At 38.3% G+C, this 26,744-nt stretch overlaps 1 protein-coding gene across 3 annotated transcripts in view; it reads left to right on the top strand.

Moving 5' to 3' along the window:
- Window positions 1–26,744, top strand: part of LOC145660730 (lipid storage droplets surface-binding protein 1-like) — a 190,911-nt gene that overhangs the window by 87,706 nt on the left and 76,461 nt on the right. For 2 of the 3 annotated variants that reach the window (XM_081726148.1, XM_081726131.1), the window contains exon 1: window positions 952–1,108. The exons of the other annotated variant lie outside the window; for it this stretch is intronic. The gene's annotated coding sequence lies outside the window, so the exon portion shown is untranslated. Of the gene's footprint in view, window positions 1–951; window positions 1,109–26,744 lie in introns of those variants that run through there. 3 annotated transcript variants of the gene reach the window in all.

The following is a 26,744-nucleotide window of genomic DNA, read 5'->3' as shown; positions in this document are numbered from 1 at the left end:
GTGGATACTTATGAAATTATTGGTAGAATAAGAGTGTGGGAGAAAAGGGGAGAACTTCGAGAAAACCTATACGGATACGATGCTGTCCACCACATATTCGCGTTATCCGAGATCGAACCAAGGGTCCCTTACATTAAAGGTGAGTATTCTACCACTGAGCCACCGTATGCTCTCATTACTGATAGAGTGCTTAATCCTAGTGCGAGAGAGTGCCTTGTTTGATCTCAGACCGTATGAAGTTGTGGTGGACAACCATTGTATACATGATATTCAGGCGCACATCCAGAATTTTTTGTTGAGAGGGGATCAAGCTTTTGGAGAAGGTGGTCAAATACTACAAATCACTACTTCAGTGTAGTATTAAACGGGTATTATTCTGCACTCGAAAAGAAGAGAAGGTTATAAAATACTCCCAAACATATTTTGAGAAAAAAATGATAGATCTAGATTGTTTTTATAAGAGAAAGAGCATAGATGAAGTGTAAGATCAAATATTCATGCTACATTAATCATTTCCCAGTTAAAGAAGTATAGCTTTATTGAGAAAGTGTACAAATGTATGTTGAGTTAGGAAGATTTTTTGTAGGTCCGGACCTGGTGGACCCCCCTCGTGGGTGCGCCCCTGGTAGTATTTCTCAGAGCTTTCCCATTTTCTACCTCATTATCATTCCACCGACTCAAGTTTAATAATTCCCTTTTATCAACCGCTAATAAATCTCCTTTGGCACAAAAGGATAAAATCGTGGGAAGTAAAACTAAACATTTCACTTTAAAATACCTTTTTGATATGTAAGCTGCATTTAGTTAAAACTTTATTTAAAAAGAGAAGTGTAATAAACCGTTTTTAATGCTATTTTACTAGTTTACTTAATACTATTGGAATAAATCCGTTGTTGGTGTTTGTGGTTGGGGCAAAGGAAGGAAGGAAGTCCATTGACGATGGTGGTAGTATCACGTGGCCAAGTGTCAATTCAGGGGCAAGAGAGTTAGAGAAGGAAAAACATTCAGTTCAACTCGGAGGGTACACAACGCAACTACGAAGGGCGTCTACTCGCTTGCTTAAGATCTCACGGTCAACAGCCACGTACGGTTCTTTTTAACTAGTTGGGTACGTAGTTTACTTATGATTATCTAAGGCAACATATGTATAGATTTTAATTGCATTTGTTGGCAAATACCCATATTTGGATAGTATACAGACAAAATTAAACCTTTGTGTCTCTTTTTCTAATTATAGTATTTTAAAAGACGATCAAACTATAAAGACTGGCTGCTATGCACAATTTACTCTGAGATATTACATGTGAACCTAATGTTAAAAGAATTGATTTTTGTTTAGCCAATCATTCATAAAACTTAAGAAATTCTTTAATATATATTTCCCCCATGATTTAAATAGTACTGAAACTTATATTTAAAAAATAGTGCAATTTATGCGCGTACGCTTGGAATATGGATATCGGGAATTTTTATTTAGCTTTGCTTCTTCAACAAAATTGAAATATCTAGTAATTCCCTCATAATTTTATCGTTAACTTAAATATTGTTCCGTAAAACTTCTGTGAGGTGATTTGAAACTTATTCTGAAGTAGTTTTAGGAAGTAATCTTATCTGTACTTACTTAGACTTTTCGGATCAAAGTTTTTCTATCATTTTATTTCAAAGCATAATTCTAGAAAAAATATGCGTAGGTTAAAAGTAGAAAGCTTTCATATAGGTGTTTGTAAATGCATTGCACTAAAATTAAACTGAATTTTATTTTTCATGTTTAGAAAAATGGATCAATTGCTTTAAAGACATTGATTTGTTATTGGAATAGCACGAATTTGTATAATTTTGATACTAATATTTTTAATTTATTTTTGTAAACCCAATTAAATTAGTTTAGCTCATTAGTCTTGAAGTCCCGGGTTCGATTCCCGGTGGAAGCTCATGTGGTTCGGATTCCACGTGAATCAGAAGGTTCACGTCTCAAATAGCTTCGCTGCTGAACGGGACGTTAAACTGAAAATCAACTCAACTAGTCTTGAAGTTCAAAAGTGAGATTCTTCGTTACTGAACAAACATACATTGGTTCAGTTTCTAAACTCGGATAATAAAAAGGATATCATTAATCGGTGGACCCTGTGTCATATACAGTAGTATCGAAAAAAAGAAAAAAAAAAAGGTAAGTTACAAGCTTTCGCTGTTCTTCCACTAATTTTGAATTCTAGTGAACAACCTGGACAATGAACATAAAACATCTGACGAGGAAACAGATTCAAGTGTGACACAAATTGTGGACGAGTGTATACGCAAACGAAGTGTTTTTGTGTATAATTAAACCCATTAGAGGGGAAAACCCTCGATTTCAACCGTTCCGAAGATATACAGGAATAAGGGGAAGGTAGGTGATGCATTAGTCTGGTGCTTCGAGTCCCGGGTTCGATCCCAGCCCCCGCCAAGTGAACTTTGTGGTGGACGCAGTGTGCGTGGGTTTCCTTGGGTTCTCCCGTTTCCTCCCACTTCATTCCACCATTTCACTCATTACTCATCAGTCTCTTTTAGCCTAACCGGCATAAGCATGGGAAGTAAAACTCAGATTTCATTTCATTTTTTCCGATATTTTGCGAATTGTCGGCTATGATCCGAGTGAATGTTTGAAAATTGCATTGAAACGCTAGGAAAGGTGCATCAGGTTGGAATAAAAGTAGTGTTGAATGTTGAGGTGAGTGGCGTAGCTTTTACCCGGGGCCAGAAAAAGGAGCTTAATAACAAACTCCATTGATACGAAGAACAAAATAGTATATTACATGCTAGTATATCATGTCGTTAGTTCGTAGAAGAGAGAAAAGGTGATATAAAATGTATTAATTACATTACCAAAGGAACAGAAGTTATTCTGTGAACAAAAATACAATGTTATAATTTGCGCAAAAGTGCTATAGAAAAACAAATTAAATATGAATCATAAATACATATTGTTGCAAACGTAAGTGTAGTTGTGACATATATTAAAACGCAATGTATTTGTCAATAAACAAAAATAGTATCTTAAACTTGTAATTAAAAAAAAAAAACTGTACGCTTTATAGCTATACTGTATCACATACAGTTCCGGTGGGTTAATAATTGTAGAAATTATAAACGTTTGGAAAGTTCGGACGGCTACCATTTTTTTTTTTCTACATTTTTCATCCTATTTGACTGATACTTTTATTCGATATAGCGTATCAGGAAACTTGAACATAGATACCTGACACGCCTATTTCAAGCAACAACGGAATTCCGGTTTTTTCGAATTCCCAATCCAAAACATTTTCCCCTAGAATTTTTTATGGACTCTTCGGTTTTGTAACACTCATGTGTAAGGCGACGTATTACTACAGTTTCCTGGATGAAGGAATTATTCATTTTTAAGACTTGTACTAACGCTAAATATTCAAATTCGCAAAATATCGGAGCACCAGCCTTCTTATTCATAATCTCCGGAATGGTTGAGATCGAGGGTTTTCCCCTCTAATGGGTTTAATTGTACACAAAACACTTCGTTTGCGCATAAATTCGTCCACAATTTTGTGTCACACATGAATCTGTTTCCTAATGATTAGAATAATTTCTGCAAAATATTGATTAATATTTCAAAGATCTGTTGTAGTGCAGAATTGGAGCACCTGAGAATTCAGTTCTTCCCGCTGGTTCAATGGCTAACGCACGAGTCTTTAGGGCAATGGCGGATCTAGCCTGGGGTCGGGGGGCCTGGTTACCTCAGTCTTTTGAATAATTAATGTAATTTAAGGTACTGTATATATTTTTCAAAGTTTATAGTAAACTCATGGTACACCTATCAGTCTGGGTTCTGGCTGCCCCCTTTCCAGTTTTTACCTTCGGATCCGCCTCTGCTTTAGTGCAGGGGGTCCCGGGTTAGATTCCTGAAAGGAGACCTCTGAAATTGAAGTGGTCTGGATCCCACCTTAAACTGTAAGTCCATGCCTCATTTAGTCTGTGCTAAAAGGAACGCGATCTTCAACAATATTATTAACTGGTCATACAGGTTTCTGGCCTGTGAGAGAAGACTTTAAAACAATCATTAGTTTAATAGCAATTTGCCAGAACAAAATGCTATATTAAAGAGATTCTGCTAATAAATTTAAAAATCAGTTTGATATATTCACAATTTCTTATGCACTATTATATAACGTTTCGAAAATTCACAATCCGTGTGATGGTTGCTGCGGTCAGGAAGTTGCGGATTGTCGTAACTTTGATATTGAGCAAAAAATGACTCGTGCATTTGACTGCTACCGTAATTTGTAAAAGGAAATGCACAAAATGTGGTTTATTAGCTTGTGGTTATATTGGGATTAGAACATACTCGAAAGTTTTAGTTTTTTCTTGCCGGCTAGGCTATACTTTCGGAAGCGCCCTACCCGCAAAAAGAAAGTAATTTGAGTTAATTCTACTAACTTAGCACTTCTACAGGTACTGTTATTAGTGTTACTCATTTTGTTTTAATACATGTTTAAATGTTTAGTTATAAAATTTAAAATGTTGAGTTTACAACGCTCAAATTGTTAATAATAGATCAAATATTCAGTCGCGCCTACCTTTAGTTTCAACACGCGTTTATACGGCAAGATCACTTGAAAAAAGAAAAGCGTATTACTATTTGTAATACAAAAGCATCCACATGGGAAATTTCTAATACAATAAGTTAATTTATTCTAATATAAGGAGGAAGACAGGGAGCTAAATATGCCGCTCCAGGTTCCAACTTAGGCGCTAGTCTGGACCTGATAAGAATTAATGTAGTTTACTATGGGATCAGAGCCACACGAGCATTCAGTTGGAATAGAAGCGGGGTTTCCAGCATCTAAGGCGCATACTATAACCATGCACCCCGAGGATGTTGCATGCTGATATTGTATTCAATGTGACTTATGCGAAACTATATACAAATCTGATGCATTCTCAAGCGCTTCTATGGAAAAATTTGTCGTGGTTTACTACAAAAGCCTTAATAAACAAAGTAAAATACATTCAAAATTTAAATTCCCGTACAACTGACTGAAGTACTCGCCGTTGCTTAGGAAAGAGAAGCAAAGCTACGATACTACGTTTAAAGAGTATATATTCGCTACAGCGTCTTAATCTCGATTCCCCTGAAGGAAGCTTTATTTTTTGGACCCCATTGGTCAAAATGAATTGTAAAAATTTTTAATTTGATATAAAGACTAAACTGTGGGTACAGTACCTTGCGATTTCCCTTTCACATCAGTTCCCTTAAAATAAAACAAAATTTATCCTCAAATAAACTGCAATGAAATCTGCTTTTCTCATTCATTTTCATAATTTTATGTTCATGGTCTTATATTGATTTTTCAGAAATGAAAATAGTGCATTTGAAGATTACACATACCTTGTTACCGGTTCTGATAAGATTTGTTTTTGTTGAATATTTTGGCCTATCCAAATATTTCGTGGCCCGTTTAGTAAAAGTGAGTGCGTGAATTCAAATATAAACTTTCTATTATGTGATCTTAAACAAAGAATAATCGAACCATTTTTGTGGAATAATCCTATACCTTGTCCTAGGCACCTTGCGTAGGCCATTCGGTATCAGTTCTTAACCGAACGAGCATAATACATTCAGTAATATTTTTGCTGCTCTTCCCGCTGATCTAGACAAGTGTACGGGCTTCTGGTGTTCGGGGTCTCGGGTTAAATTTCCTGTGGGTCAGCCTTGAAATTTGAACTCAGTATAGTGGTTCGGATTCCGCCTTAAACTATGGGTCCATTTCACACATCTCCTTTGTGTTGGAAAGAGACGTTAAACAATATTGTTTGCTAGTAATTTTATTAGATAAATGTTTGTGGTATCTCTGAAATTTAACCGGACAATACTTCGTCACTTGCAAGAGTCTAGTGTTTATATTCTCTTTGTATTATACTGTACCCTAATCATTAACATAAATCTCCAAATTAAAACTCAAAATGCTAGTATTCTTACTTCATTAAAATTGGTTCTTTTTTTTAAGTGGATAGTATAATATTGCATGACATCCTGCATAAGAAGTTAAAGGGTTAAGCATGTTAAATCTTTCATTTTTGGGCTGCTTAATGCTACTTTTCTGTTCAGGTGACTTGCTAGTTCTTTTATGGATGTAAATACAAAATACCGCCCAAAGATGCTTTCTCAACTGCGTAATTTAACTGCTCGTGAAACTGAACAGTAAGGAAACTTCTGCGGCGTCAATGCACTGACCACTTCCATAGCTACATTTGTAAGCACTAGAAAAGTCTTTTTCCTTAATTTGAATAACTATCATAAATATGAATGCGCGAATAGTGTCCTTGTTTACGGAAAAGTTTCCTAAATTTTCAAGAAATTATCGGAAAAGCAAGGTTTACTTGTATTGTTCTAATTGGGTTTTGTGATTTATGTAACAAACTTCTTTCTTACATAGTGTTTCCCAATATCTTCCGGAATAACAATTTCCATGATAGTTTTCATTCCAGAAGAGTCTGTTTCTACGTAGATTCTTGAGTCTTCCAAATTTGTCTAACATGAGTTCATTAATCTTTCATTGGTAAAGTATTAAAGTACCATGTAGTATATTTCCATTGAATTTGAATATCTTGGGGATTGTGGTGTTACACCGAGACAAGGATCTACTCAAAGTAGTGACTAAGTAGTAAGAATTTTTTGTTTACACTAGGATGACATTGATATCTTAATGTCATGCTGTATGTATTACGTAACTAATTTGATTCAACAAAAGGATGAGAGCTGATGTAAACCTCTAGTCGACCTCTGTGTACATAAAGAACGAGACTTTATATCTGAATACTTTGAACTTTAAAGTTTAGACTTAATGTGGAGAGTTTCTTAATGATACACAAAGTATTACAATTTAGTTTAATACTGGAGACCGGTAAAACAAAACAAAGCAGACAATTACCTGTAAGTTGTAGAGCATAATTGGTTTAATTTATTGATTTTATTAGATAATACAGATGTGTAAATGAGTCAAATCAATAATTTTCGAAAATTCTTTCAGTTGAGTCCCACGATGCTTATCATAATCTCCCTCTTTGGGCTGAGGGAGACCATGATGAAGACAAGTGAATGACGGGATAAATGGTGGCATGAGGATGTGGGAGGAAACGGGGGTATCCTAAGAAAACACACGGACAGTGTTGTCTACCACAAACTTACTTGGCCGGGGATCGAACCAGGGATCCTACGCACCAGAGGTAGTGGTTCTACCACTGAACCACCGTGCCCCCCCTTTATCACTTTCGAGTCTAAAAAAGCGCAACATTCCAGTGCCAGATAATGAATTGACCGATGTCACTTTCAAATTTTCATGCAGATGAGCTTCCTTTTGAATTTAAATTCTTCAAAACTTTTTTGGGGGAAATAAAAAAAATGTTCATAAAGATATCTATCAGTCTATAGGTATCAAAACAAAAATTCAGAGATAAACAGAAGCGTATTCTCCGCAATAGATTCAGCGTCCCAAGGAAAGATTCCACCTCCTCCGTTAGTCCCCCCCCCTCCCCAGCGTCTTTAATCAGGTGGCCTCTTCGCCTAGTTCTCCGGAACTCGAATAGCCACTTGTTCTCCAGGTTGAGGGTTCGTCACCATTCCCGTAAAAGCGCGCTGCAAATGTTCGCTAAATCACTAATCTGTCGCAGGGGAATGTTTCTCTAATATAGTCTGATTAAACTGGCCTCATTTTCTGTTTGGAAAAAACTGCTGTAGCTCTAACATTCTTTCACCCTGTATTCTACTTAGACATTTGCAATGTATTGCCACTGGGAACCTACAAATGGAACTAGTCTTACAAAGACTGTAAAAAAGTTATTGCTCAAATGCACACTGGGCACAGTACAAATACAAATTGAAGCACATCAACTGAATATTAGCAAAGACATGATTACTTGTTCTTTCGAAGCTTGCCGGAAGCAGATCAAGAACAAATTGCGTGAACATGTGTACACTATGCGAATCCACACCCTCAAAACTGGTGAGTTACAACAGATTCCTATATCATTACATTTGGCATCCCAAACTAGCTGCAAATCTTCTTCGCTTAAAGGCAAGATCATACATTAATTTCCCTCTGAGCTACAATTTTGGCCACTCACGTCACGCAATGCCTTCAACATCTGTGGCAATTGTTCTATCGTTGCACATTGTTCAACACAATTTACAGCCCTGCCTAAATGTGCCAATGTAAAGCAACACATCCGGCTTATTCTCATAACTGTCCTACATTTAATGACGAAAAGTTCGTGAACTTTACGATTACTGAAAATATTTCTGCCGAGGACTGATGGTCGCGTGGATGGCGTAGTAGCAGTTGGAATACAGAACAAATATTCCACTTCAGGTGAACAGCAGTTTTCAGGTCTTAGCTGTTAGTTTTCTTTGGACATCTATATTAGTATTGAATCCATAGTTCGTGGTCGCTTAGGTAAATAGTTCTACTTTCAAGTCCAATTAAGCTTCCATTAGCACCCAGAGTGGTTACGTAGCGACATAATATATATCGAAATCAACCGATATTAGTCGAATCGTAATTTTTCAGCGCCGCTAACTGCCGCATTTCCCATTAGTAAACTAGGCTCGTGCCTAGAGGTCATCTTGGAAGAGCGCAATGTTTAAAAATTAAATATTTAAATTTTTTCGTATGAAAAAGTAAAATCAAGATCAAATATACTATTTCATAAATAATCCTCTTTTACTATTCTAATATGTTTAATGAAAGCGTAAGAAATCTAAAAATAATTCAGAACATTTTACATTTATTTTTTTGTTACGTAGTTGTAGCATCTAGTGAGTGGTATTTTACTGTAATAAATTCACTAATTAAGCATATTCGAATGGTTTAATTTAAAGTTAGGGATCAAGGGGCGGAGAAATATGTAGTAATTGGGGCGCCGAGAGCAAAATGCAGCACTGGTCGCTGAATTAATTGGTAGAAATTTTAATGCAATTTAAGACCAAATTTAGTCCTAGCGGTGGTAGCATCAGTTTGCTCTCCTAGGAGGAATGAAAGGGGCTGATATCAAAATTATATATATAAAAAAAGACCGGCATTAGTGTCGATTCTATGATTTGGGGGGTCGCTTAGATAGTGGGACTCCAGATGCCATGTAAGTTAAGCCTCATTAGCACCCTCAAAGAGTGTGTGTAAAATGACATGTAGAAGTAATTGAAAATTACCAATGTTAGTGTCGAATCCATATCTTTTGGGGTCCCAAGGTTCATTGGGAGCAATTCTGATGACCTTTAAGTTCATCTTCCAGTAGGAGTAAGATCCCTAGCACATCTGATAAGGAGAGTCGGAGGGAGTGGCCGCAGTGGCTAAGTGATAGAGCGTTCACCTCTGGTGCTTGGGGTCCCGGGTTCGATCCCAGCCCCCGCCAAGTGAAGTTTGTGGTGGACAAACACCGTGTGCGTGGGTTTTCTTGGGGTTCTCCCGTTTCCTCCCAATTTCTTCATTCCACCATTTCATTCATTACTCATCACAATCTCCTTTAGCCTAACCGGCATAACCGCGGGACGCAAAACTCAGATTTCATTTCATTTCATTTTCGAAGGGAAATGAAATGAAATCTTTAAGTTTTACGTCCCACGGTTATGCCGGTTAGGCTAAAGGAGACGGTGATGATGAAAGATGAGTGAAATGGTGGAATGAAGGTGGGAGGAAACGGGAGAACCCCGAGAAAACCCACGAGCGCGGTGTTTGTCCACCACAAAGTTCACTTGGCGGGGGCTGGGATCGAACCCGGAACCCCAAGCACCAGAGGTGAACGCTCTACCACTGAGCCACCGCGCCCCCCTCATTTTCGAAGGGAGTAACATACAATGATTCAAAACGACCGATATTAGTGTAGTCCATAGTTATCACTGAGATAAATAGCAACACTTCTGAACGAACATGTCAGATGGATTTTGAATTTACAGGGGCAGCATAGAAGGCATTGCTCGCACAGTTCTAAGTATTTTAATGTTTCTGTATATTCCAGCCCAACTCCGGAATGTCTGGGACAACCTTTACGAAACTTTGTGGGTATTACTTTCAATCTAAGAAGAAAATTTTAGTAGTATGAAGTTATGGAAGTGGGAGGTGTGACATTTAAAAATAATGTAAAACGACTGATCTTAGCGTTTTATCCATAATTTACTCGGTCGTTGACGTGGATAGTGATGCTTCCAATGGAGTTTACATCCAAATTCATTCCCATCTTCACAGGATAATGGCCTGGGAGAGCTAAAAATGAAATCTAAAAAATTACTGACATATTTGTCGAATTCATAGTTTTTGGGGTTGAGAAAGAGATTCTAATAACTTTGGAAGGTAGTTTGTACCCACTTCAAGATGGGCTTTTTAAACATATCAATTTCTCACCGTGAGAAGAAATGATCATTTCAATTATTATATTAAGCCAACCTTCGCAATCGATGAAAAAATTGTGTGGATGTATGTTTCGTCTTTTAAATGAAATAAGACATGTTAAAATCAAAGATAGACGGGGTCAATGGATCGGTTGGTGAGTGGCTGAAATGGGTCAAGATTTGAGTGGGTCAGTGAATCATGGGTCAAAAGGACGTGACCTACTGCAAAACACCACTCACTGACCCACCGACCCATTCTGTTCAGTGTATTGTAGACAGCATCTTCTGAACACTGGTGAGCTTGTCTACGTTTCACTTTCAAGATCTCAATTTTTTTCATTTGTTTCTAATGAAAAAAGTTCAGGTACTTTTGGACTTTGATATTTGCAATTATAAGAGTGGCAATAGCAATAAGAGTTCGATTTTGATATGCAGACTGAGAGCTTTTAGAGGAGCTAACTACTGGAAAAACATTTTTGAATCACCTGTTAAAAAATTGAAAGTAACTGTCTGCGTGATCATCATGGTCAAATTGCAAAGTCAAATGAAATGACGTTTGGTATATGATCAGGCCCCAATTCCAACTGGGAAGTTATCATACGTGTATCACTTTCATTATAATACATGTCCTTAGGGGGAGTAGGGGTCCGAATATTTGCGAAAAATTGAGTATCGCACAAGCCGTTCAAGTTAGCTGAAATTCAGTATATAACTCGTTATTAAAAATAAACATAACGTGTCCCTCCATTTTTAAAAATTTTCTTATATGAGCAGGGGGCATTTTCTATATATTGGAAATTGGTAGTGGGTTGATTTGTAAAAATAACCTAAAACTCTTGATATTAGTTGAGAAACAAATTTAGAAATAAACTACAGGTCTTCGCATTTTATACCCACTGCTTTCTATTATAATTGCTGAAGCTGGTTTTTAATATATGGAGCGTTCAGAGCATAAAGCAATCAAGCCATCAAGTTGAGAAAAATGACCATAAAATTTGTATTCCAAGCTTAATTACATGGGAATTTTTAAATTAGTACGGCATGCTTAATTATATGGAAAAACTAGTTTTATTTTATGTTGATTTACTTTATCTTGATTTGATACTTTCAAATTTCATCCTATTTTCTATCGAAATGTATCTGTAAGCCAACAAAGAAATAATTATATGATAAATTTAAATTCATCTTAATTCGGAAGATGAGAAACACTTTACCATTATATATCGAAAAGGTCAGATCCACCGGTGTTGTAACAGAGCGGTGCTTGAGCGATTGACGTTAGGAATTCAAACTCCAATAAGTGATAATTTGTCTTGTTTTATTACAAGTGTAACCTCTTTAGTCAATGGAGAGGAAGACGTGGATCATGGGGCAGTTAATGACGATGGGTTTTGGTGGGTCGGAATTGGTCACAATGGTTCATCGTTGGTAGTGGGTCAATGAGTCATTTGGGTGATGGATGATAGTGGGTCATGGTGAGTTGTGGATCAAATTTTCATTGACCCACACCATCTCTGGTTAAAATTGTACTGAAGAGGCACAGAATTATGCTCAAATTTTGCACATAGATTGTACCCCACCAGAAAGCAATAAATCTGAAACAGTTCACGGTACCACCTCCTAGAACTCGAGATATAGGGGTTTGTTTGCCTAATAAAACTGCAACGATTTATCCTTCAGCAAGCAAGCTTTTTATGAGTTTCCGTGGGGAAGTCAGAACACGTGCCTAGTAATCGTAACGTTGATTGTTCGCGCCCACCCCGGGGTATTTTAGTGTTTTTTTTTTTCTGATTCACCTACATATAAACAAATCACACATAGGAGATTTAACGTATTTTGGGAATGTAGATTTGTGGTTCGTTGGCGTTCCGTCGTGTCTCTGCCGCTGGTGTTATAATTTTCAAAACGGAAGTGGAGCAATCGCAGATCGTCGCTGTGGGGCAGTCAATTTTTGACGAGAGATCGTTAGTTGCCAATTGGAGATCCACCGACGCCTACGGCATGGTATACGTGAAGTCCATTGGCACCCTAAAAATCTCATACGGTGAAACAGATAACATCGGAAAACACGTATTTAATATTTTCAAAGGTACCCCGTGTCGAGGTAAAAACATTTGCCAGAGGGTCTCAGGATGGGCCCAACTCAATTTGAACATGGCAAGGGGAATTAAGTAGTAAATCATTTGAAAGTATTGCTAGAAGGAATATTTTGAGTCTTGAGTCTCTTTGCTAAACTTTAGCAAAAATGTCTTCAAGACTATTAAATTCATTGAAAATTCCTTGGCCACCTCTAGAAATGTGAAACTGTGAAACCGATATCAAGATGTAAACACTTGTCTTATCATTGCAAAGTATAATGCACCAACGTTCCTTCCATTTCTGTATTCTACCATTAATTTCATAATTCACAATCCCCTTGTTCTTTAGACTAGACACAACCGTGGAACGTAGAATTTATTAATGATGTAATAAACCCACAATGGGGCACTTCTTGTTTTACCTTGGTGCATTACTCTTGCAATGGTAAGAAAAGTGTTTACCTCTTCTGATATATTTCACATTTCTAGAGGTGGTCACGGAGTTTTCAATGAAGGATTTACCATCTTGAACGCTAGCTATTTTGCACAAGTTTAGCATAAAGACTCGAGTCTCTTACCATCTTTTTTAATTTTAGCAATACGTTTAAATGATATACTACTTGATTCCCTTTGCCATTTTCAAATTTTGACTTGCACCCCTCATGATACTCTCCTAGGGACCTTGGCGCAATTCTTTTACTTCGATACGGGGTACCTTTGAAATTATAAAATACGTGTTTTCCAGTTTTGAAATCTTTCATCGTTTGACTTTTAGTCAACGGGCCAACGGGCTTCATGGATACCATGCTTCTTTATTCTTAGTTTTCAGATACAAGCCCCCATGCCGCAAGCGTCAGTGGACCACCGATACGCAACTGATGACCTTTCGCCAAAAGTTGATGCCGCAGCTACGATCCGTGGTGGCCCCACTTCTGTTTTGAAAATTATACCATTAGTGGCAGACTCGACGAAACGCCAATGGACCACAAAATTACTCCCCCAAAATGTTAAATCGCCTATATGCCTGATTTCTTTATATTCAGGTGAGTAAGAAAACACTAGAAAGAAAAGCAAGTACCCCGAGGTAGGCGCGAACCTTCAACCTTAAGTTTACTAACCGCGTATTCTTCTGACTTTTTTAAAGTTCGTCCCAACCGGGATACTGTTCGCCATGGGCAGTTCGCGCAATTTCTGCATAATCCAAAACGACTGGGACACGAACATACATGCAGAACCGTTAAAATTCCGACCTTGCTCTTCAGAGGGATTCGAACCTCCAGTGGATTGAGCTTCATGATCCGAAGCCGAACGCCCGAGATCACTCGGCTATTGCCACCGGCAACTTCACCACGGAAACTATTAAGAAAATCTTGCTTGTAGAATAAATTGTTGAGGTCTTCATTTAGCGAATCAAGTCCCTCTATCTCGAGTTATGAGAGATGGTACTGTGAACAGTTTCGAGATTTATTCTGGTGGGGTAATATCTATGTGGAAAAATTGAGAAAATCGCTGACGAGCACCTTCGGAGCCTCTCCTCTTTAGTACAATGTTAACCAGAGATGGCGTGGGTCAATGAAACTTTGATCCACAACATACTGGCCCACCACACATCGTGACATACGACCCACCGTTACCCACTGACTCACCACCCAACGTAACCCATTCACCCAACATAACCCGCTCTGACCCACCACAAACTATAAACAACTTTGAACCATTGTGACCAACTCGGACCCACTAAAATACATAGTAATTAGCTTTGATCCGTGAACAACGCCAACCTCTCTACTGACTAAAGAAGTTATTTGTATTAAACCAATTTTTTCCAGTAGAATTTAGCTTCTCTAAACTCACAGCCTGCATCTCAAAAGCCAAGTAGTAAGTCCTATTTCCATTGTTACAATTGCAAATATCAAAATCCAAAAGAGCCTGATTTTTTTTTTCCATTAGAACCAAATGAGAAAAGAAAAATGGGTCTTGAAAGTAAAATGTAGACAAACGTACCAGTGTTCAGAAAATGCTATCAACAAGGCACTGAGCAGAATGGGTCGGTGGATTAATGGGTCAGTCACGATGAGTAGTTTCGCGGTGAATCAAGTCTTGACCCACGATCCACCGACCCACTCACAAATCTCGACTCACTTGACCCACCGGCCCACTCCATCTCTGATTTTAACATGGAGTATATAATTTAAAAGACGAAACATAAATCTACAAATTTTTTTCTCGATTGCGAAGGCTGGCTTGATACATTACTAGTTGAGATAGTAATTTCTTCTTAATTGATACGATTAAAAAGCCCATCTTGAAGTGGGTACAAACTACATTCCAAAGTTATTAGAAACTCTTTCGCGACCCCAGAAAACATTCAATTCGACAAATATTTAAGTTTTTAAATTTTATTGGTCATATCTTCGAACCCCTCATCCTGTGAAGATACGAATGAATTTTGATATAACGCCATTAAATAACTCACTATTAATCTCAACTACCCAGAAAACAATGAATAACACTCTACGATCAGTCGTTTTACACTATTTTTACATGACACTCCTCCCAACTTTCATAACTTGGGGTATCTGACTTCTACAATATTTTTGTCTTAGATTGAAAGTAGTCTCCCACGTTAGGTAATAGCTGCTCCAGACATTCCGGAGTTTTGCCAGAATATACACTTATACATACATTGAAATATTTAGAGCTGTGTAAGCAACGCTTTCGATGTTGCCCCTGTAAATTCAAAATCAAGGTGACATGTGGCATTAAATGCCATTGCAATTGTAATAGCTTGACAAACCCAAACTATGGATTTGACACTAATCTCTCTTGACATTTTATTTTTCATCCTTTATCGCCCGCCATGACGATGTGGTTTGACTCGATTGAGTTGATTTTGAGTTTAACTCCCATTCAGCAGTGAATCTGAGTCTTAGACCTACTAATTAACGTAGAATCCAAAAGACATGAGATCAAACTGGGAGCCGAACCTGGGTCTCCCACGCCCAAGATGTGTACGCTATATACGCTTAACCACAAAGAAGCTTTACGATGCAAGTTAAATTTTAACTTTAACGCTATCGGAGTTGTAATTATTAATCTGCAACAACGAGACCTATGGATTCGACACTAACATCGATCGCTTCTACTATATATATATATATATATTGAGGCGGAAAGACCACATCCATATACAAAAGCGTTGCAGTTTATTGAACTGAAATCCTTTGGAAAGAAATTGTATTCTGCCTTCTAAAGTATAAATAAGTCTCCTAGACATGACTTTGTGTTCGTGAAATATCAAAACTGCTAATAACAGTATGTCAGAAGTGCTTGAAGGACATGAAGAATTGCAACGAAACTTTGGGGAGTAATAATACGCAAAAAATAAACTAATACAGTTTTTCTTTTATTTTCTGCGGAAAAACTGTTTTAGGGGGCAAAACCTCCACCCCGAATTTTGAAATTTGAGGCCCAAAATGCAAGAAGTGCACCGAATTGAATGAAATTGTGCCCAAATATTGTAGACGTAAAATGAGAATGGAATTTCATATTTTCCTGGGAAAAGCGGTTGAGTGAGGCACGAACCTTCTAAACTGTTGATTACGGAATATCAAAAGTGCAAAGAAGCATACGTCAGAAGTTCCTAAAGAATATGGAGAATTGCAACGAAACTTTGTAAAGGGACTATTTGCAAAACAATATATGAAGTGTTTTAATTTTTGCGGATAAAGTGTTGGGGCCTAGGCCCCATCCGAAAAAAGGAAATATTACCGTAATAGTGCAGGAAGGAGTGGATCCAAGCAAATCAAATTGTGTGCAGATCTTATATAAACCCTATGTAAAATAAGGTCTCTCGTGTTTCTCAAGTGTCCCTATCAGTTTTGCTTCAAATTTGGCAGATCAACAGCAAACTGGAAATCTACACGTGTTTTTGTTTATACGGAAAAACATTGCAAGGGTTAAAGGTGCCTCCTAAAATACTATAGAATACGCTATACTGTTTGCGCTTGCTGTTACTTGATCTGCCAAATTTGAAGAAATCTGATGGAACCACGAAACTTCTGAAACACGGAAAGCCAGATTTTACATATCTACATAAAATTTCATTCGCTTCGGTCCACTCCTCCCGCCACTCAACGCCTCGGTTCACTCAACAGTTTCTTTCAGGAAAATACGAAACTCGTATTCCCTCATCTTACCTATACAATACTAGTGCACATTTCATTTACTTCGGTCCACTTCTCTTTCGGGGTCAAATTCCAAAATTTTGGACGGACTTTTGCCCCCAAATGTTTCTCCCAAAATTAAACGTATTCGTTAATTTTTGCGTATTGTCCACACATCTGATATACTGTTACTAGCACTTTTGATATTTCGTGATGAAAGGTTTGGAGGGGTCTGTGCCCCAACTGTTTTTTTCCAGGAAAATACGAAAACTGTATTCCCTCGTTTTGTCTGAAATATTTGTCCAAATTTCATTCACTTCGGTTCACTTCTTACCATTCGCGCCTCAACTTTCAAAAATTTGGTTTTGGGTTGTTTTGCCCCTTAGTCTTTCCGCAAAAAAGAAACTTATTCCTATCTCTTTTGTCCATACAAAAAAGTTTGTTGCAATTCATGTCCTTTACATACATCTGATATACTGTTATTAGTACTTTTCATTTTTTGTGATCAAAGATTTGGAGTGGTCGGTGCCCCACCCAAGTTTTCTCCAGGAAAATACGAAACCCGTATTCACTAATTTCATGTCTACAATATCTGTGCACAATGTCACTCACTTTGGTTCACTTCTACCTTTCGGGCGTCAACTTTCAAAATTTTGGACGAGGGCTTGTGACCCAAAGTTTTCCCTTGAAAATAAAAAATCTTATTCGTTTACTTTTTGCCTATTGTTCATACACAAACCTTCGTTGCAATTCATGTCCTTTATACACATCTGACATACTGTTAGTAGCAGTTTTGATATTTCGTGATCGAAGATTTGGAGGGGTCCGTGCCCCATCCAACCCTCTTTTCAGGAAAACAGGAAACCGTATTCCCTCATTTTATGCCTACATTATCTGTGCAGAAATTCATTCAATTCGATTCACTTCTTTTCGCCTTTCGGGCGAAAATTTTCAAAATTTTGGGTAGGAGCCTTTGTCCCCTAAGTTTTTCGCAGAAAATAACCCTTATTTATTTTTTGCGTATTGTCCGTACATAGTTTTGTTGCAATTCTTCATGTCCTTTACACAAATCTGACATACTGTTACTAGCACGTAATTTTTCGGGATCAGTTTGGGAGGGGTCCGTGCCCCACCCAAGTTTTTTCGAGGAAACTACGAAATTCGTATCCTCATTTTACGTCTGCAATATTTGTGCATAATTTCATTCACTTCAGTTCACTTAACTTTCGGGCGTAAACTTTCGAAATTTTTTGGTGGGAGCTTTTGCCCTTATATCAGTTTTTCCGCAGAAAATTAAAAAAAGCCCGTGTTTTTTTTTTTGCGTGTTTTCCATACAAAAAGTTTCGTTGCAATTCATGTCTTTTACACATTTGACATACTGTTACTAGCACTTAATATTTCGTGGTCAAAGGTTTGGAAAAGGTCTGTGTCCCACCCAACAGTCTTTCCCGGAAAATACGAAACTCATATTCCCTCGTTTTACGTCCAATATCTGTGCAAAATTTCATTGACTTTGGATCAGTTGTTCTTGCCTTTCGAGTGTCAATTTTCACAATGTAGAGTGGGGCTTTTATATTAAAACTTTACGTTATATAACTTTCTGTTTTGATTCTTTTTGGGGTGGCTAGGAGAGAAATGCTTTCTTCGGTTTCTTGCCATTCATCTTGTTTGAACTGCTTAAGATCATTTTGTAACTTTTGATCTCATCCAACTTCGTCACGTTAATAAAATTCATTTTTAACAATTTGTTTTATTCTCTTATTTGCAGTTTCTCACTGATATATTTGTTACAAAATTGGTTTGGTCCAACGCCTTTCGAATTCGCAACCAACCCAACCGCCGAGCTTTTTGGGTTATCTGCTATTGCAGGAAAAGGAGAATTGCAGGTGGTAATGCACTTTTGGAGTTGTGTATACATTGGTTAATCCTCTGAAATCCGTAATGTAAATATGTTAAGAATTAAAATTGTCTGAAATATATTTTCGAAATTCATAATTTATTTTCGAGGTTTTATATTATCGGCATAAACCACTAATGAAATGAGATTTTATTATAGAGAAGCAAAACAGTCTACTTTATCAATTTAAAGCAGAATTTTGAGAAGCCCAAAATTTCCCAAGCAAAAAAGCGAAGCAGAAAAGTTTTTCCGAGAAAGCCGGTTTTTTCCCCGAGCCCTTGCATCTCTACCTCCGTGTCATACCTACATTGTCTAGTATTTATACTTACCGTATTTCTTGCTTCTTCCTGTGAATGTCCTCTCTCTTCACTCAATGCATTTTGTTTCTCGTTCAATTGATGATAATATTTAGACAAGTGTTTGACTTTTTATTTCATACTAACTTACTTTTCCTTACCCGTGCCACATACCTTCGGCAACAAAATATTCCACTTTTACTAATTGTACCCTAATGTTTTTCTCATTGTTTGCGTGTTTTAAACCTTGTCTTTCGTGGCAGAATTGTTATTGAATTTCATTGATAGGTGCAATGTCTTTGAAGTATAATTCAACCAACACACTATACTGCAACACACCATCCATATATTTAAATCGGAAGTGGAAATCTATAAAATTTACTTTCGGCTGTAATATTGAATTGGAGAGCGAAATCTGTAGGAATAAGGAATGTTCATTCTGAATCTCGAGAATAGATTTAATTTCAATGCTTCTACTGAAACGAGATAGGAAAAAAGGTAAGACTTCAGATTTTCAGCGTTCACCTCCGGTGCTTGGGGTCCCTGGTTCGATCCCAGCTCGCACTGTGTGGACTTTGTGGTGGACAAACACCGTGCTCGTGCGTTTTCTCGGGGTTCTTCAGTTTCCTCCCACTTTCTTCATTCCACCATTTCACTCATTTCTGTCTCCTTTAGCCTAGCCGGCATAATCGTGGGACGTTAAACTTAATTTCGTTTCATTTTTTCAGATTTTCAATGTTGATTCCTAGAGTAATATTTGTAAGACATATTGGGGAAACTAGAATTCGAAAGATATATTGTCTGACCTTATCCCTCTACTACTTCCAGAAGTTGTCTATTTCCTGTTTGTGTTGAAATCACATAGTTTAGAAGTTTTCCGTAGTTTCATAATATATGAAGCTTATTTGTTTGAGTTTTCAACATTATCCTGAATTTCACACGATTTGGTTGAATTTACTTCCATTTCCATTTAACAGTTTACTTCGTAAAGTAATGTGAATTTTGTTGTTGTTGCTGTGATGTAACAAAAGCAGTGTTCTCCCATGTAATATAATTTGACGAGTTTAAGAATTTTTTCTGGAATATCTAGAAAATGTAAAATTGTTATTTGTAGTTCTCACAGAACTGGGTGTTTTGTATAATTATATTCACTTGTCAAAAATTTCATGTTGATTGGCCGTGAAGTTTCCGTACCGGACGTTCCTTCTTTGTGGGGCCGCGGTGGCTGTGGTAGAGCGTTCATCTCTGGTGCTTGGGGTCCCGGGTTCGATCCCAGCCCCCGCCAAGTGAACTGTGGTGGAGGACAAACACTGCGTGGGTTTCCTCGGGGTCCTCCCGTTTCCTCCTACTTTCTTCTTTCCACCATTTCATTAATTTCTCATCAGTTTCCTTTAGCGTTACCGGCATAATCGCGGGACGTAAAACTCAATTTCATTTTTCATTTTGTTCCTTTGTGTGAACATGTTTAAAATTACGTAGTCATGCTTTGGCGTTATTTCAAATTGAACCAGTAAGAAGCTCGAAAGTTTAATGTTATAAACTGATACACGTGCAGTGGGCGTGTATAAGGGATAAGTTCAACTACAGAATAATTACGTAATTAGTCACCTTAAAAAATTGTATGCTTGATATTGTAGGGAATTTCCTATATTAACTTTTGTTGGCCAAAAGTATCCTTACTGTCAAGAAATCTGTAAAATTTTCAGCGAACTTGTACATGAATGTGATTCCATGTAATCTGACTAATAGTGTGAGCAGGGCCGGATTTAATAAACCATATGACAGACCTCACCTCCATTCCCCCTCCCCTCTTGCGGATTTTTGAAGACCTAAATTTCTCAAAAGTATGATTATTACGATATTTAAATCAAGTGGTCTGCAATCAATCCATTGGTGGACGTGGATGTGGAAGACATTTGAAATTGAGTACTACCGGAGATCTACGGTAGCAACGTATTTGGATATAATTCTATGTTCTCTGCTTGAGGACTGACAATTTATGTAAAATTGCAATGAAGTACTTCACCTCACATAGTTCATTAATGATATGTTAGTGTTACAGTATTTTTACAGTATTATACCCATATTTAAAATATATATACTCTCTTTAGTGTAAGGTTTATAGCGCATACCGAGATGTTTTAAAGTACCTGAGGCAATGAATCATGGTATGGGACTACTTTTAATCATGTGTACTGCTAGTTATTTTCAACTAAAGGTACATTTAGTTATTTTCAACTCAAGTTGCACATCATTCCATCAATAATATCGACAGAAAAGGTTTCTCATTTCTGTTGGGAAACTTGTATTTAAGAGGGAACGCAGGGACCACACACCTACTCACACAACCACATGGAATTTCTATCCAGAAATAGACAGAATAGTTATAATCGCAACACACATGCTCGTACCCAATGGGGTCGGGACCCCCTACATTTTACTGGTACCCACTCCCCTTAAAATGTTCACCGTAGGCTTGTAAGTGAACTATAATATTGTGATGAAGCATATGATTGGATCGGTCTCCCTAACTTCTACCGGGCCCTCTCCTACAATTTTGTGCTGGCTACGGGCCTGCAGAAAACTCCAATGTCAAAAGTAAGGAAAGATCGGTTACTAGTTTTCAGCTTTATATCAGAGCCACATCTATGTAGGAAACAATCTAATGTCCAAGCTGTGTCAAAGCAGAAGAATCTGACCTAGCCTGGTTGTTCTGCAGAGCCATAGTAAAGAATAATGTTCACTGCTTCGGGGTGGGCTGGCTATGGATCTCTTACGGGAGGATCATAGAAGGATGAAGTTCAGTTGTCACGCATCGACTACATGTTCCCAATGATGAAATCCATTACAGAAAATGCTTCAGTGCATATCACTCAAACCATCTAAGAAAGCTACAAAAGAGGTGAATCAGCCACATACCATTGTATGCTTCGACCTTGAAGTTGTAAAGAAAACATATTCACTTGGCAACAACCACAAAAATTCAGTGATATCTTAGGATGGGCACATTTCACACTTCATGCATCTTCATGGGTGCCTTAGGAAAATATGAGGTGCAGTGACTTTGAAGATATTCTAATAGAATTAGGAATTTGTGCCGGTTGCTCTATCGAAAAAGTGATGTCAGGAAAGGACTACGACCGGGCTCTCCGTGTTAACAAAGTTGTCCTCGAAACCCTGGAAAGCCTGTATCTGGAGAAATATGCGGCTGCAAATTAAATGGAAAAGGATGTGAATGTGCTTTTACTGAAACTTGCTAAGGACCCATCCTATGAAAATCTGAGATTCTTGCAAATGACGGCTGCAGGAGGAAGTTTATGCATTCGAAGTTCAAGGATAAGTGAGAACTTGGGTAAATGTGGATGCAGTACATGGGCTATGCTTGGATCAATCTCCAGTTTCACAGAACAACAAAGGAAAACAATTTTGACTTTCATTTGTCTTTGGAGATGTGTGCACTTTTCTTCAGTTGTGACCACCTAAACTATGCAAAATATGCCACTGTATTAGGGTGGAGCATTTTGCACTTTTGTTGGAAATTCGATGACTGCTAGTGCGGAAAAGGTGCCATTAGTGGCACCGACCTTACTGAACATTTAAAACATTTTTTGGACAACCCCTTACCCTGCCCCAACGGACTTAGTTTTTAAGTGTTAAGCAACACGCACACCAATGACACAAAAGCTACTTGTGGTCGTTTTTAGAATTACCTGATGGCTATTTTTATTAAAAGAAACTTGTAGCAATGCCAGTAAATAATTTTAAAATTTGAGACAAATTACAGCTATTAGCTCAGCTGTTGGAATTAATATCCAGATTTTGTTTGGAACGCCACGTTAACGATGAATATAGGCATAGCTCTTGATATAACACTATTTTCTTTGTGCAACTCTTCGCTTATTTTGCTGTGTACGCAAAATAATCCAGAACTCACCACGGGGAGGTGGTTGAACATAGTTCCGCCCACCCGGTAGGCATACGTTGACATTTGACCTTAGGTCACGTAGTTCTGTCTCGAAGCGGGCCATTCTTGTTCTGGACTTCAGTTTGTCTCTAACATAGATACCTCTTGCGTTCTGGCCGCACTTTTTCGACGCTGCCTCGGACACTAGCTTCACTGTGCGTTCCACAGCTCAACTAGGGCAAGGGAATGTTAGTAGCTGAAGTTCGGATTTTTCAAGCTGCTGATCCATTGTTTCGTGTGATTGGCGGCCCTGTTATATTTAGGCCAATTAATCATGTAGTAACTTTCATCTGTAAAATTTAATTTCGGAACAATGAAGTCACGTGGGCGGCTTGATCTGTCTTCTGGCTGCGGCACTTTATCCTTCTCCAGCCTAACGTTCGAATATGCGGATTTTCATCTGTCATCGCTATCAGCAGGTTTTCATGATGCGTAGTATCCGTTTGTAGAACAGAATGAACTGTGTAGATTTTCTGGCAGAAAACGTGATAGCTTAACTATGCTAAACAGATGCACGGCGCCCATTTCGCACGAAGTATTTCGCCGTATTGAAAACCAGAGGGGAGCGTATACTTTAACAATATATGACAAAGTGGACACGAACCAGGTTTATCAGTACTGATGTAGTGGCGAAGCATCCTACAGGCCAATGTAAGCCATCGTGAATGTGATAATGGTCCTAGTTTTGTTTGCTAGATCGGTAGTACCCATTCCTGTAGCGACAGCCTTACAAATTTGAGATAATTCTGGTCACTGCTTAAACAATCTGGTTTTTCCATTTGACACCCATTCAACGGGAATGAGTGTAAAGGAGACGATCGGTGAAAGTTTACAATCCCTTAATTTGTTTCCGATGGGGCCGGAGAAAGCGTTGGGTCCTGTCGTCCCACCATCCAATTCGGTAACCAGGTGTCGAAATGGCAACTCGTTGGTATGAAGGCGGCAAATGAGATACTGCAATTCCTTTCCTAGGGATCTTTGTATCTGACTTATCACGTCGTTATCCCATCCTGTTTCTGGCTTCACCATCGCTGCCGACTGCCTCAAGACTTGACACGTATTGGTTCTTCTCTAAAAGCTCCAATATAGTCGGCAATATCCTTGCCAGTGCCTGACTTAGGTGTGGCATGACCGAAGTATTCTGATCAAAGTATCAGTGTGGCTCCTAAAGAACTGTGATATGCTTTTCTGTAACCTCTCGTCTTCATAGTTTGCCGTTAATTTTTTCTTGCACAAGAGTTGCATCATTTTTTTCCGTCGACGTAAATACTTGTAATCGCCCGGCCTAGGTGACCATTTTCTTTCTAGATCTTCAGTTTTCCTCTTGGACCTTAGATCTGTCAACAAGATTTTTGTCCTCTGGCGTTATTAGTCTCGCGTCCTGAAGTACAGCAGAAGCGATCGAAGCAACTTGTCTGTCTGAAGCTCCAGTTCTAAACGCTGCCTCAGCTGTATTTTGAAGACAGATGCGCTTTAGGCTGTTTCCTTCTTGGTTGCGCCTCGAAGTCAGATCCCGACGTGCTTCCCGATTCAACAGCTTCGCTGGATTCCCTTGACGACGCCAGTATCTTTGACCTGTGCCTAAGCCTAATCCCACTAGTTGATGGACTTGCTTCAACACTTCCAGCGTCTTCCTTGGTTGTCTGCCCCTTAAATCCGCTCACTTTACGGGAAAACATCTTTAACAGAGATTTGCTTGTTCAGACGTCAATGTTACCAATGCTCATTTTCCGTGATGTTCTTTGGTCCAAAAGAAACTTGAATTCTCGTTTTGGAATCTTGCGTGTCCTCTCACAATTGCAATCTTCGGCGGTTTTGCATTTGCAAGACGCAATATCGAGAAGACTTTTCCGCGTGTGCAACAAAACCTGCACGAAATGTTGCTTCTTGTCCTTGTCGACTGAAATGTTTTACCTTGGTGCGACACTTATTATAAAAGGTTTCCAGCATGTCAAAAACTTTTCTCAAAAACCATAGAATGCTTGCTTTACGCCAAATATGTACAACTCTTTGTCCAACTAGTTTACAAATGTCAGTCACTGATAATTTAGTTAACTTTCGTCACCACTTAAACCACTTCGAACCCAATGATAATGTATAACGTCAGCGTACGTGGGTAAGTGCACTTCATTTATTTCACTTGGAGTGCCAAATAAGTCTAGTTTCACACTTTCCAGCGTTGGTCTGCTATGAGGCTTTTCCTTCATCTTGCTTTCCATTGCTTCCGAACTTGGAATGTCTCTTAATCGTATCGCACTAAGAAGAGGTACAATGTACAAACTGTCTTAACAGAAACAGTAGCAAACTAAAACAGTTAAAGCTTAAGCTGCAATAAACTGGTCTGTTGGATTGGTTTGCCGAAGTATGCAGTATTTATACCACCTCCGAAATTCGAGGGAGATTATTCTAGAAACGTCGGCGTAGGTTCTGGAGCCAACGAGACGAGCGGGAGGTGCGCGAATCTTCTGGACGGAGCCGGACGTTGCGACGACGCTTGAAGAGCGTGGCCAAAGTAAGCAACCACGAAGTTCTGTAGTCTGCCGCTAGATGGCACTTGCTGCCGGTGTACATAAGCGAAGAGTTGCCAAAAACAAATCGTATTATATCAAGGGCTATGCCTATAATCATCGTTAACGTGGCATTCCAAGCAAAATCTGGACATTAATTCCAACAACTGAGCTAATATGGCTGTACTTTGACTCATAAAATATTTAAAATTTACTGGCATTGCATCAGGTAACTCTAAAAACAAGTAGCTTTAGTCATTGGTGTTGTGCGTGTTGCCTAACCACTTAAAAAACTAAGTCCGTTGGGGCAGGATAAGGGGTTGCCCAAAAATAAAAAATCAGTAAGGTCGGTGCCAGTAATGGCACATTTTCCGCACTAGCAGTCATCGAATTTCCAACAAAAGTGAAACTCTCCACCCTATTGTGTATGTTCTAGACATGTTGAATTTGCAGCAGTCTCATTCAGGAGCAGAACATAATCTTAGGCAGAATGGCTTCAACGTCAACATATCGTGTTCCTTCACCTAGAAATACAGCGGACATAACTATAGACATAGACTATAGATAGAACATAGATATACTCTCTAGATAGAACAAACATTAATCGACACGCAAAATTACATGGTGGCATATTTGGTTTTAGCAGGAATTATGCTGCATACTACAGATGGTGTGTGGCCAGGCACAATAGAGGAAGTTGCCTTCAAGGAACTTTGGAAATGGCTGATATTGACACTTCAGAAAACTCCACATACAAGGAAGTCAAACCAGAAGAAATTACGCACAGTGAAAAGTATAAAGTCATTGAAGTTATAATTAATTTTCTGAATCACTTCAATGTTGAACAAGGATATTTATACAGCCTATCAGGTGCTCCAGCAACCAATACAGTTCAGCAAGATCATCAGCGCATAAAGTAGGGGGAAAAACGCACTTATCACATTTATTAAGAACAGAATCATTGACAAATAAGAGCTTTAATGCACCTGTTACTAGCCAAGAGCTCAACACATTTGCAAACCTTGCTAAAATTTCCAAGGTACCTGGGCCAACCAATAAAATTAAATACTTCGAAAGGCAATGCATCGAAAAGCAATCAGTGCCGTAGCCAAGGGCGAAGAGGGGCACACGGCCATGATGATACAAACTAATATGAAGTACAAGAGGGGGCGCACAGCCTCATGCACCCGCCTGTAAGAAACTGTTTACTGCAAACAGGTAATTCCACTCAACTTCAACTACCAAGTGAATAAACTCGCTAAATAAACCATTCTTCGAAGCCGTTCACTCTAAATGAAATATTCTTACGTTTATTATTCGAAATTTGTCTACTAAATTTTCTTCCAAAGTGCGCCCCTAAAAGCTATTCATCCCTAGTGATAAATCCAGCGCTGAGTGTGACCCCCTTGTGAATGAGTTCAACATACAGAAGCTGATTTGGATTTA

This window comes from Thermobia domestica, chromosome 1 (genome assembly GCF_964235325.1).
Source record: "Thermobia domestica chromosome 1, izTheDome1.hap1.1, whole genome shotgun sequence".
Lineage (NCBI taxonomy): Eukaryota > Metazoa > Arthropoda > Insecta > Zygentoma > Lepismatidae > Thermobia > Thermobia domestica.
This window is presented reverse-complemented; position numbering and strand designations above follow the sequence as displayed.